The sequence below is a fragment of the Photinus pyralis genome, unplaced genomic scaffold (genome assembly GCF_008802855.1).
Source record: "Photinus pyralis isolate 1611_PpyrPB1 unplaced genomic scaffold, Ppyr1.3 Ppyr1.4_LG6, whole genome shotgun sequence".
Classification (NCBI taxonomy): Eukaryota; Metazoa; Arthropoda; class Insecta; order Coleoptera; family Lampyridae; genus Photinus; species Photinus pyralis.
The window spans coordinates 13,652,772-13,666,238 of record NW_022170663.1 but is presented as its reverse complement, the minus strand read 5'-3'; the positions used below and the strand labels follow the sequence as shown (position 1 = coordinate 13,666,238).

The following is a 13,467-nucleotide window of genomic DNA, read 5'->3' as shown; positions in this document are numbered from 1 at the left end:
AATATTTTAGCAACATGGCGATTGTATTCAATTCGAAGACTTTTTTCGGTGTCTTTTATGGTAAAGAAATTATAACCCGAGGTGGTCTTCGATGCTAGACCCTATATAAAAAAATATATTGCGCATGCCCAAATTTCACTTTTTTATTCGTGGATCAATTTTTCTGAATTTTTAACAGAAGATGCTTCTTATGAAAGAAAATTATGTTACAAAATGAATGCGCTATTGTGGCCAGTTTGTGCGCACGTCCGTCCGTCTATCCGTTTCTATACGGCTGTGTCGCTCCAATAGAGCTACTTTTTATGCTCTTTGGTTCGTTATGGTGTCAAAGTTTGCATCAAAGAAGGAATCTTTTCTGTGTCTCTTACAAAGACAGCTATAGCAAAAAATCTCTTTTTTCCCTGCTTAAAATTTTACACTTTTGCCGTTTATTATCCTTATAATTGTTATACATTTGTTTCATTTTGACTAGCCGAAAGTTTAACATGAAAATTCTATCCACTTTAGCGATTATTTGGGATCAAAGAAACCCAAAATTTGATTGAGGAAACGGTACAATGCATTGATAGAGCTCTGTTGAAAACCACGGTTACACCGTTGGCTCATTATTTATTATGTACCTACACTTTTTGAAAAAATAGGTTACGCGTCCACAGACCTACAATTGTTTATTTGTGACCCAACTCTCCTAAAATTTCAACGGAAGATACTCTTATAAAAGCATTACCTATATGTAATTTTAAAGAAAATATGAGTGTTTTATACGATTTTTCCGATTCTACAGGTTATTCCCTTATTCCATTACTTATTTTGAATCATTTTGGTTCTTGACTGCATTCAGGATTAGAAGGTAGTAGGTACTTATTTGGCGCTGTGTTTGGAGAAAAGCACACAAGAAGAATACAAAATGGCACTTAATTTGAAAAAATAACATGCAATTTGCAACTACCATTATGTCAAATTAAAAATGTGACTTTTTGGTTAATTAGATTAGAGCACTGTAAAGAGCAATAGATTTTTTAGGGGAATCTTTCGAAAGAAAAAATTCCTCATATGTGATGGTTTTGTCCGTCTGTTCCTCGTTTAGCTCGAGAACTAAAAGAGACAGGGAAGTCAAACCTTCGCCAATCGATTTATACGAGTTCAAGGATCAGTGCTATTAAATTAAAAGTCGTATTCCTCAATACGAGCTGAGTGGCAAACAAGTTCCCCGTATCTTGATTCATACAACATATTAGGTATACAATATTTTATAGCAAAATCACTCCGAGATTGCATCGTCTGACTCTTCAGTAGTGGAACTATCTGAATCCAAATTGATTATGTTCTCAATCATTCATCATTCATGCTATTCCCTGCAGATCCAATTTCCTCCTTTCTTGCTCCATCGTGAGTTTTGTCCAATTTTGCCATTGTTCATTCCTTATAGTGTCGACACCTGCTAAAAGTTTCTTCACATCACCCATTTTGTATTGCACTTGCACCCAAATTGACTTTATGGGGAATTGCAATGGTATACAAATAGTTCGCCTACTATTTTGTATTGAACGAAAGCATAGGGCTAATAGGAGTCCACGGTATGGTGTAAGAATACAGCGGCGCATGTAGACGTCAAGAATTAAGAAATAAGCAAATAAGTCATATCAAAACTAAACACGCTGTGAGACTCGTGGCTTTGCCAAACACAAACAATACTAATCCTAGGATTTTAAGTTTACTTACAGTTTTATCTGTAATGTTTTTTAGCTTCCTAGCATGTGCTAGGTAGCTATAGCGATAGCCGTTTTTTGAACATTTCAAAATTTCATCAAATGTCGACGTTTTAGACCATTTTAAGCAACTTTTAAAGAATAAATTTTTCCCGTCTGTAAGTGCGTACATATGTTGGCAATTTTTGGTTTCAGCTAGGAAGCTATTCTGTCAAGAATTTGACACCTGGTTTATTTCAGCGAAGACCAATACCAAACGATTTCTTTGAATTTTCATCAAATTGGCAGTTGATTGATAATTGTTGTAAAGCTGTCAGAAAATGTTGTAGTGATGCTCCTTGATACATCAGTATGGTTTGATTGAAACGAAAATTTTCTGCTGATCTCTTTGACTAGTTCCTGAGAGTTTGCGTTATTTGCTAGGCTAGGACTGAGTCATTAAAAGATTGTTTTTATCCTTTACCTATTTTATGAAACAAGATTAGTGACTCGCGGTACGAATAATACCTAAGTAAAAAGGTTTTCGCCCTGTAACGTTAGCGCATTTTCCATGCATTTAGCAGTACTTTACAAAATGCTATGGCTATTATTTTCTCTACTAAAAGCATCTATGGTTAAAATATCAAACAAATATCTCAATTAATAATCATGTTAGCATTTCGTAATCTACTCGTTCGCGCATCTTATTTTTGCAATATGCGATATGTTTGCCTTTACTAGAAGCATCTGTGGTTGAACTTTCAAACTACAAGCATATATATTATAAAGAAGCATCTGTGATTAACATTATTCAAAAAGATATCTCGATAAATGACAGTTGATATTGCGCATCCTGCGTATGCGCACAATAATCTGATGTTTACAATATGCGATACGTCTCCTTTACTAAAAGCATCTTTGTTTAAAATTTCAAAGAAAAATCTCCATAAATAATAAAGTTAACATTGCGCAGTTTGATTTTTACTATAGGTATGCGATATGTTTACCTTGTCCACAAGTATCTGTGGTTAAAATTTCAACAAAATATATTAATAAATAATCGCATGCGTACATTCTTAAAAAAAAAACAATCGCATGCGTACATTCTAATTAAAAAACAATCGCATTTTTGAGATACAAAAAAATGTGAGTTTGATATGGTACACTCTGTATATTATTACATCAGATGACAGCTTAATAAATTATCTACAAAAGTTGAACCATAGCCTAAATGCTTCAGATAACAAGATATTTATAGATTATAGATAAAATGATAAAAGTACATAATAGTGTATCGAATATTCCAGAAATCCCGATAGACATCGAGATATTTATTATATACACGTATTAAAAAAATGCATACCCAACTTTCTTATTTATGGGCAGGTTTTCATGAAATTGTAACGAACGGTGCTTTTAAAAAAATAAATTAAACGCATATAAAAAAAATTGATTGTGGTTGTGAAACCCCTTCATTTTTTATATTGAAAAAATTTGTAGTTATTTCAATCATAAAATAGTATACAGGATGACAGTTTGAAAACTTACCACCCCCCATATCTTAGTAAATAAATGAGATATTTAAAAAAATCAAAATCCGTTTCGGTAATTTGGATGGGGAATCACAATGACATAGTTGGCGACGCACCCCCTCCAACCCCCTGCGCCCCAGCCACCCCAACTTTTAAATCTTAAATAGTGACCCCCCATGTGTGATACGTCGTTGGAAAGCTCTGAAAAAATGCTTTCCAACCATACCAAATATCATTACATGTAGGTTAGTAGGTAATTATCGTGCAAATCAAAAAATAAACTAATAAGATACATTTGAAATCTGTCGTATTTAAAACGCAACCGGCGAACATAGACGAACTAAGACAGAGAATAGTTCAAGAATGTCGAAATATTGCAAAACCAACATTGGAAAGGTTCGACAAGAGTTTGAGAATAGATTATAATTGGCGATCAAAAATGAGTTGCTGTCGAGTCGGCTTTGGAAGTTCAAGTTAAATAAATTTTCCATGTTTATTTTTTGATTTGCACGATAATTACTAACCTAAATGTAATGCTATTTGGTATGGTTGGAAAGCATTTTTTCAGAGCTTTCCAACGACGTATCACACATGTGGGGTCACTATTTAAGATTTAAAGTTGGGGTGGCTGGGGCGCAGGAGGTGTGAGGGGGTGCGTCGCCAACTATGTCATTGTGATTCCCCCTCCGAATTACCGAAACGGATTTTGATTTTTTTAAATATCTCGTTTATTTACTAAAATACGGGGGGTGGTAAGTTTTCAAATTGTCACCCTGTATATTTCTATAAGTTAACAACGCACTCCTATGACATCTCCTTTCCCTAGCAAATCGCTCACCTTTGTTTAGTTTTCAAAGTGACTACCAGAGACGCAATTAAGGTCTTTCCAATTTGGGACCTCTGAGAGAGGCAGATGATCTAGACGACACTAGAAAATCGCCGTATGGGATTTTACATGGAGTTGAGTGTGGATCGGCCCTATTAAGTTACTAACTTTTCCTCATGAACTCTTTCTGATCCACTCTTCCATGTGCACTTTTCCTGATGTCTTCCTAACGAACACTTCCTGTTGAACTCTTCTTAATGAACTCTTTTTATGATCTCTGTCTGATGAGGAGCTCTTCCTGATCAGCTCTTCCTGATGAACTCGTCCTGATGAACTTTTCCTGATGAACTCTTCCTCATGAACCTCTTCCATTTGCACCCTTTCTGCTGAACTCTCCCTGATGAACTCTTCCTGATAAACTTCCTGATATTCTTTTCTTGATGAACTCGTCTTGCTGAACTCTCCCTGATTGACTCCTTATAATGATGAATTCTTCCTGGTGAACTCTTCCTAATGTACTCTTCCTGATGAACTCTTCCAGGTGCATTCTTCCTGATTACCTGTTTCTGATGAACTCTTCCTGATACACTGATCCACTCTTCCATGTGCACTATTCCTTATGAACTCTTCCCGCTGTACTCTTCCTAATGCCCTCTTCCATGTGCACTCTTCCTGATGAGCTCTTTCTGATAAACTTTTCCTTATGAACTCTTCCTATTGAACTCTTCCTTATGAACTCTTTTTAATGAACTCTTCCTGATAAACTTCTTGATATTCTTTTCTTGAAGAACTCGTCTTGATGAACTCTCCCTAATTAACTCCTTATAATGATGAATTCTTCCTGGTGTACTCTTTCTGATGTACTCTTTCTGATGCACTTTTCTATGTGCACTCTTTCTGATGACCTTTTCCTGATGAACTCTTCCTGATACACTCTTCCATGTGCACCCTTTCTGATGAACTCTTCCCGCTGTACTCTTCCTGATGCCCTCTTCCATGTGCACTTTTCCTGATGTGCTCTTCCTGAATAAACTTTTCCTTATGAACTCTCCCTGATAAACTCTTCCTGATAAACTTCCTGATATTCTTTTCTTGATGAACTCGTTTTGATGAACTCTCCCTGATTAACTCCTTATAATGATGAATTCTTCCTGGTGAACTCTTCCTGATGTACTCTTCCTGATGTACTCTTCCTGATGTAGTCTTCCTGATGTACTCTTCCTGATGTACTCTTTTTGACGAACTCTTCCATGTGCACTCTTCCTGATGACCTTTTCCTGATGAACTCTTCCTGATACACTCTTCCATGTGTACTCTTTCTGATGACCTCTTCCATGTGCACTCTTCCTGATGAGCTCTTCCTGATAAAATTTTCCTTATGAACTCTTCCTAATCAACTCTTCCTGATGAACTTCAGTAGGAAGAGTTGATCAGGAAGAGTTCATCAGAACGAGTTTATTAAGAAGAGTTCATCAGGAAGAGATTATTAGGAAGAGTTCATCAGGAAGAGTGCACATAGAAGAGTGCATCAGGAAGAGTTCATCAAAAAGAGTTTTTTAGATAGCGTTCATCAGGAATCCGAACTCACGAAGGGTGCATTGCATATGGAACAGTATTCCTGATGCACTATTCCATATTTTTATGTGCACTCGGGAAGAGTTCACATGGAAAAGTGCATCAGGTAGAATACATCAAGAAGAGTTCTTTATATTTACTTTATATTTACTTTTAAGATTGTTCATTTATGGATTACTAAGAATCTGTTGAACAATAAACATTACTGATTACTGATTACTGATGAAAAGTTTTCATCAGGAAAAGTGCACATGGAATAGTGCATATGGAATAGTCTTCCTGATGCACTCTTCTTGTCGAATTCCTGATGAACTGTTCAGAAAGAACTTTTCCTGATGTACTCTACCTGATGCACTTTCTATTTTTTAAATGCTTAATTTAATTGCCAGATGGATGTGATTTATCGCCTTTTCTGTGTAGTTAAGAGAGATGAAATTTTATTTTTCCTAGAAATTAAGTTTGGATTTATCTCTTAATGTCTGATAAGAAATTGATTTATAAAAATTATTCTACCTTAATTTTTCTTGGCCTACTAATGTACGTTAAGGGGATAGTCCTTGTTGTCATCTGTGTATGATTGGATGTTATAATTTTGATTTTCGGAAGAAGGGTTTCACCTTAAAGAGGACGGTAACAGAAAAAGCGTCGTTTTTTAGCCACAGTCAACGCAGTATTACGTTTGAAGAAGTTTGTGTTGAAGCGACAGCCAGCGTTGAAAGTTTTGTAGCGTGATAATAAATAAAGGTAAAGAGCTAGCTAGATTTTTGTTTTGGTGTTTTGTGTACGGTCTTTCTGGCCTACGGACCAGTGCACATAGCAATATTGACTATGGAACCATAGGTTTGCGTTGTAAAATCTTGGCAGAAACGATGTGTAATAATTCTCCAGTTCTACTTTCTTCACCACCGCCGCCACTACAAAAAAACCTACGCTTGACGCTTGTACATACACCTGGTAAATGCCGTCAATTAAAACTTTTCCGCGCTTTCTACGTGTGAAGGATATCTAGCGCCTAACAGGACGAACGAACAAACATATGCTTCAATCTATGAGGTGTGCGCGTTTCACATTCCCACCAGCAAAACGCGCAACTTACGTGACTATGAACAGCAAAATTTCTATAGTCTTCATTATGAAGAGCACTCGGTATGATTTTTTTTAAAAGAAGCCATGTGAGGCCATAGCAACTTTAGGATAAATTTTTCTTAAACTTACGATAATTTGACCTCACAGGGCACGCGCTGACACCATAATTCATTGTGAACCAAGCTTCAATTATTTGTAGGTCATGTGCACCTGGTATTCTACTAATTTGATCTATTCAATACATAAATGAAGAAAATAAGAAAATAAATAACGAAAACAACTACAATAAATGTTCAAAGTGTCCTCCTTGACATTCTAAGCAATCACCTAACCGATTTAAAAATTAAATTGGACGGCGGTATTTTTAAAAATGTGACAGCTGTCAATTTTATCTACTACTCATTTGAACCTTATTGTACCATGATTTGAACTACTCAATAGATTGGTGTGTGTTTTTTTTTAAATCGAACATAGGGAAATTACATTGCATGCAAACTCCTATGTTCGCATTTAAAAGAAATTCACTGTAGGTATATAATACGCGTACAATGAGAGCTAAAAATTCAATGCCTCATCTATGTTACGATATTAAAAAAACAAATTGTTAAACTTAATACTACCATTGAATAATATATTATTCAATGATACTACTGAATAGCGTTCGTAATCATTAATTAAGTCAAATGAAAAAGTTAAATTTCAAAATGCCTTCCCAGTTTTGTGTCAAATCTGGTGGGCCTCTTGCATACAGGGTTGGTCATATTTAATACTGGAAACCGCCAATCTGATTGGCGTTTGCGAATCAAAGAATTTCTTTTGTAATACGGCCATGTTCTTAAATTGTCGGCCTATTTTGCCGATCTTCAATAAGTCGTCGCGCGGAATTTATGCTCGGATTATTTGGCCATTGAAGACGATGGTTTTAAAGACTTTTGGAAAAAAAAATAAAAGAGCACTATATGCCAGTTGGTGCAATACATTTATGGATACCAATAAACACACGAGCAGCCAGAAAACTTTTATCATATTTATTCTAGCAGTCTAATAAACCTCTTTCGGCGAGTAACTTTTTTCATTTCAGAGAAGCTGAGTAAACATTTACGTTATTTCTTTTTTCTCTACGCACGTAATAGCAAACAAAGATATGTTGCCACTAACCCGCAAGAACACGGAAAACCATTTAGCCGACGCCTCACATGTACATGTGGCCAAAAAATAAAATGTACCGACATGGAAAGTAAGTATACGAATAGATTCTCTCCGAGTAGCCGCGCGAACGGGATTTGCAGGTTAATTAATAAAATGATCTGAAAACTTTCAACAATTCTTGTGTTTATTTAATTTCCGTCTGAAAAAGATCTGCCTTAATAATAACCCAAGTAACGATGTTATCAGATCGCCGTCGGCGTACTAAGGTGTCCCTATGCAATTATTTTCCATCCCCAGTCAATATCGTCTTTGAAATTCATTTGTCTCCATTTTCTCTCCCGAGTTTTTGACTTGGTAATAATCTTATTTCAAATTACATCTTTTAGTAATTACGAAATTTATCTCGGTTAGAGCGAAACTTAGGGGTGCGCTCTTTCTGTCAAAACTGACCCTCAACTTCAGGTGTCAAGATGAGTCATGCATTGCGAAGTAGATCTAATGGAAACTCACTAACCGAAGGATCATTTCATGGTCGTGATTCCAACACAAAGACGAATTTCTCTAAAAGCAGGGGGAAAGAAGTAATTCATGTTTACGTATTGTGATATTTCTATCTGATTTTCTTTTGGGGGTATGAAAACGTCCTCGGGTTATAAAAGGAGGATTTGTTTAGGAACCTGACATCTGCTTAAAAATAAGACCTTTTGTAGCTTTCATTTGGAGCGTCAGTAAAGTAATTATTATTATTATAGATTTATAGAATATCGGATTCTTTCGATGTAGTACCACTTTTCAATGTGAGTGGGTTGAAAGATGCGTGACAGCGTAAGGCGAAATAAAATAAGGATTTTATTGACACGCGGTTTACCCAGTAAATGGTGTAATGAAAAAATGGTGTCGGTTATTGTCATCATAAATTTGTTGACGTCGCGACTCCGGCGTCTTACCCCCAATTTTGTTATTTGTAAGTATATTGCATTTTATTTTTTAATGTATGATAAAATTTTTAGAACAGCTTTGAAATATGCAGTATAAATTATGCGATCTTAAAGTGTCATATTTTATTTCGAGGGCGACTACAGAGTGCGTGTGTATTCGCAACGCATTTTCCATCATCCTGTTCATGCAAAGCGTAACTCGATGGAAGTGGAACTTGTCACTCTGAGTAAAAAGTTGACTTTAGAGCAAGTTCGCGGGGTAGAACACGTGTCGCAAAGGCGTATCGGCGTGCTCCAGAACATCCCGACGCGGATCCTCCGCTAGATATTGTACGAAACGTGCCCGGACTTGGAACGAACGCGAGACGTTATATTGCAAATCTCATTTGTGACAATAATTTATATGTAAATAGATCCATGTTACACGTGTTGCATTTCAAAAATATATCCGACTAATATATGCCCGCGAAATTCAGCTGCTCAATCTTTACTTTCATATTACGGCCGACACGAAAATAAAACATTTTCTTTTAAAGTACAGGGACGTAGTACGTGTCTGTTTTCCTGTTATCGTGTCTTTCCAGAAGGAGCTGAATTTTATGAGAAAAGCAAGACAAACGTGTTCTGGTATAAGTCTAACCACATTTTACAGACTACACGACCACAAAACTTACATACATAAACAAAATGCGACAATATTTCACACTCCCTCTTTCGTCCCTTAAAGCCCGACGCCTAATTATAATAAATCCCACAACCTACATTTTAGTCGATGACTAAATACCTCATTTAAATGTTAGGTAATTTCACACTTTATAACGTTGACCGTCGACAACAAATCTTCTCGGACTTACAAAAAACGGCGGGGTGCTCCCTTAAGGCTCATTTACCTTAAAATTTCAAACTTTGTTTAGTAGATCCGTGAAGGGAGCCGCATTTGTACCAAAATGGGCCCTAATCACTTTGTTAGCAATACATTTCGTCTTCGCTTTATTGCATTTTCTAGATGTACTGGTAACGTCACAAGTTTTTGCCGTTACAAAATCCGTGCATTATTTTGTGTCTGATCTGTGCATTCTTGCAGAAGATCATTCAAAATTCCATCGTATTTCATTGTTTCGGGAGACTCAAGTCAAATATTGTTGTAGATTTAAATGTAATTAGATACATATGGATTATAACAATTGTACATGGTGAGTCAACGATTGCGCGGAGTAACTTAGTGCCTTAAAGATAAGTATGTATTATGATATATATAGTTGAATATTCTCCACATTTTAAAAATATTTGGAATTATACAGGGTGCGCCCACAAAGTAGTGCACAAAATGGTACATTTATGAATCCTACGTGTAATTGTACGTCTTTTTTTATTATATGGTTAATATCCGAAAAACTAGTAGTTTTAAAGATAATTCGATTTGTAAGAGAAATTGGGCATTTGCAAGCGTCAGTGTATTGTCAAAATTATTACTTAAATTTCGATTCCAGGTTTTATATCTTCTGTAAAAATCAAATAAATACGTCTCCTATGAAACATAAAAAAATAGCTTACAGGGTGTTTTTTTGTAGATCCAAAGTTACAAAACTTCATATTAAAAAATCTCACTTTTTTTTAATGAACACCCTGTATATTTTTCTGTCATCTTAAATAAGTTATATGTAATTTACATAATAGTGAGGACGCACAATTACACGTAGAATTCAAAAATGCATTCAAATATAGGGGGTTCTATTTAAAAAAATGTACCATTTTGGCGGCCTACTTTGTGGGCGCACCCTGTATAATTCCAAATATTATTAAAAGGTGGAGAAATTCAACCATATCATAATACAAAAGCACTCTATCGAAAAATGTTATCTTCAATGTGTTAAGTTACTCCGCGCAATCGTTGACTCACCCTGTACAATGTAATCTCCGTCGGGTAGGTATTTAATCATGTATTAGATATACCAGGTGACAGTGCGTTTATCTTAAACTGGAACATACGATTTTGCATGCAATGGTATTTCCCTATGTTCCATTTTAAAAAACGCGTCAACCTAATAGGAGTAGTTCAAATGTGTAGTAGGTGCAATGTACCTTCACCTTCAAATCTACCGCCCTGCAGATAAATTTCAAAAATGCTGTCCAAAGAGATAATAATAATAATAATAATAATAATAAATATAAAATAATAATAATAATAAACATTAGCAACAATATTACACAATTCCTCAATTACATAATGTCATGTTGGAACACTACGTTAACACTTACACTAAACGACACAAAACTTATTACTGACCCAATACAAATTAAAAGAGGAATTTTTCAAGGCGATTCTTTAAGTCCGCTCTGGTTTTGTCTTGCTCTTAACCCACTTTCACATTTGTTAAACACTACTAACTTTGGGTACAATATTAAACACAACCACGAAATACATCACAACATTACACACCTGTTTTACATGGACGATCTTAAATTATACTCTTCCACAAGCATAAAACTTAATCACCTTCTACACATTACCGAAACATTCTCACGTGACATACAAATGGACTTTGGAATTGATAAATGTAAAACACAACACATCACAGCTGGTAAAAGACAACTTTTAGATTATGAGCTAGAACAGCGTAATTTAATAAATTCCATGGACGAGAATGAAACTTATAAGTATCTTGGTTTTCAGCAAAATACACATATTAAACATACGAGTATAAAACAAACACTTATCACACAATACCTACAAAGAGTACGCAGTATACTTAAAACAAAATTACACGGTAGAAATACAATCAAGGCCATTAACACTTACGCCACACCAGTGCTTACATACTCTTTTGGGATTATACGTTGGACAAATACAGATTTAGAACAAATACAGAGAAACACACGTACACTATTAACAAAACACCATATACATCACCCTCACTCCTCTACTATAGGACTTTACCTTCCTCGTTCGGAAGGAGGTAGAGGACTTACAGATATAAAACTATTGCACCAAACACAAATACACAATTTACGACAATACTTTTATAACAAATCAGATACTTCAGTCCTACACAAAACAGTAACATATGCAGACAAATCTTACACACCACTTAATCTACACGAAACTAATATACTCCCACCCACATCCAAACTTACATACATCACAAATAACATACAAATATGGAACCAAAAGCCTTTACATGGACGATTTCCACAAGAGGTTAGCCAGGGTTGTGTTGATTCTATAGCAACGCACAGTTGGTTGTCTGAATGTGATATCTTCCCGGAGACTGAGGGTTTCATGTTAGCAATACAAGACCAGGTCATTAACACACGTAACTATAAAAAACACATACATAAAGAAAGACAAAACAGTGACAAATGATTCTTGCCGACTCTGTTCACAAACATCAGAAACAATCCAACATATAATATCGGCATGCACACGACTCGCACAAACTGAATACAAACATCGACACGATCAGGTAGCTAAAATCATACATCAATAATTAGCACTTAAACACAATCTCATAACAGATAAGACACCATACTACAAATACACGCCACAGATCATACTTGAAAACAACACACACAAATTATATTGGGACAGGACACTACTCACAGACAAAACTATCCACAATAATAGACCAGATATTACACTTATAGATAAAACACAAAAATCCATTTGTATTATAGACATTGCCATACCCAACACTAACAACTTAACTAAAACACATGCAGAAAAACACCGCAAATACACCGATATGGCTATCGAGCTTAAGACGCAATGGAGAATGAAATCTACTGTTATAGTTCCCATTGTTCTTAGTGCTACCGGAGTTATACCAAAGACAATACACCACAATTTACAACTATTAGGTTTAGACAAAAACACATACAAACATTTACAAAAAGCAGTCATTATCAACACATGCCATATTGTTCGTAAATTTCTAAACATAACACAACATACATACAGAAATGATCCACAACGTATACATGTAAACAACAGTACTCGCTCACAACACGGTACACAACATACTGTAATATCTCAACCTCTAACCCAAACAAACACACAAATACAACTTACCGAGCAAACAAGTACAACAAATGATACAACATATACTACAATCAGAGATTCACCTCTGAAGCAAACCACATTATCACGACCCATTAGTATTCAACCCAAACGCAAAAGCCTAAACAGCACTTTAGACTCACAACATGACACACGACATACTGTAATATCTCCACCCTTAACTCAACCAACCACACAAACACAACTTCCTGAACAAACAAACGCAATAAATACAAGTAACGCAACATGCACTACAAAGACGCCCTCACTCAATAAAGTTACACGGCCTAGCACAGCTAAAAAACACAATACTCTTTCTTCTCAGAAACACACCACGTTATCACAACCCACTCGTACTCAACCCCAACGCAACAACCTTAACAGCACTACAGGCTCACAAAATACTGTAACGTCTCCACCAATAACCCAAGCAACCACACAAATACAACCTCAAGAACAAAGAAACACAATAAATACAAGTAACGCAACATACCACCATCTTAAGACCTTCTGCAGAGGCACCTCTAAATAGCATTATGCGGGTCACTCTGTAATTGGGCGCATGCCTGTTGAGGGCCCAAAACAAGAGAGGGATAATAAATAAAAATAAATAAAA

General features: G+C 35.7%; 1 protein-coding gene across 4 annotated transcripts in view; it reads right to left on the bottom strand.

Annotated features, from left to right (window-relative positions):
- Positions 1 to 13,467, bottom strand: part of LOC116175051 (contactin-associated protein-like 4) — a 236,162-nt gene that overhangs the window by 210,110 nt on the left and 12,585 nt on the right. The window lies entirely within an intron of this gene.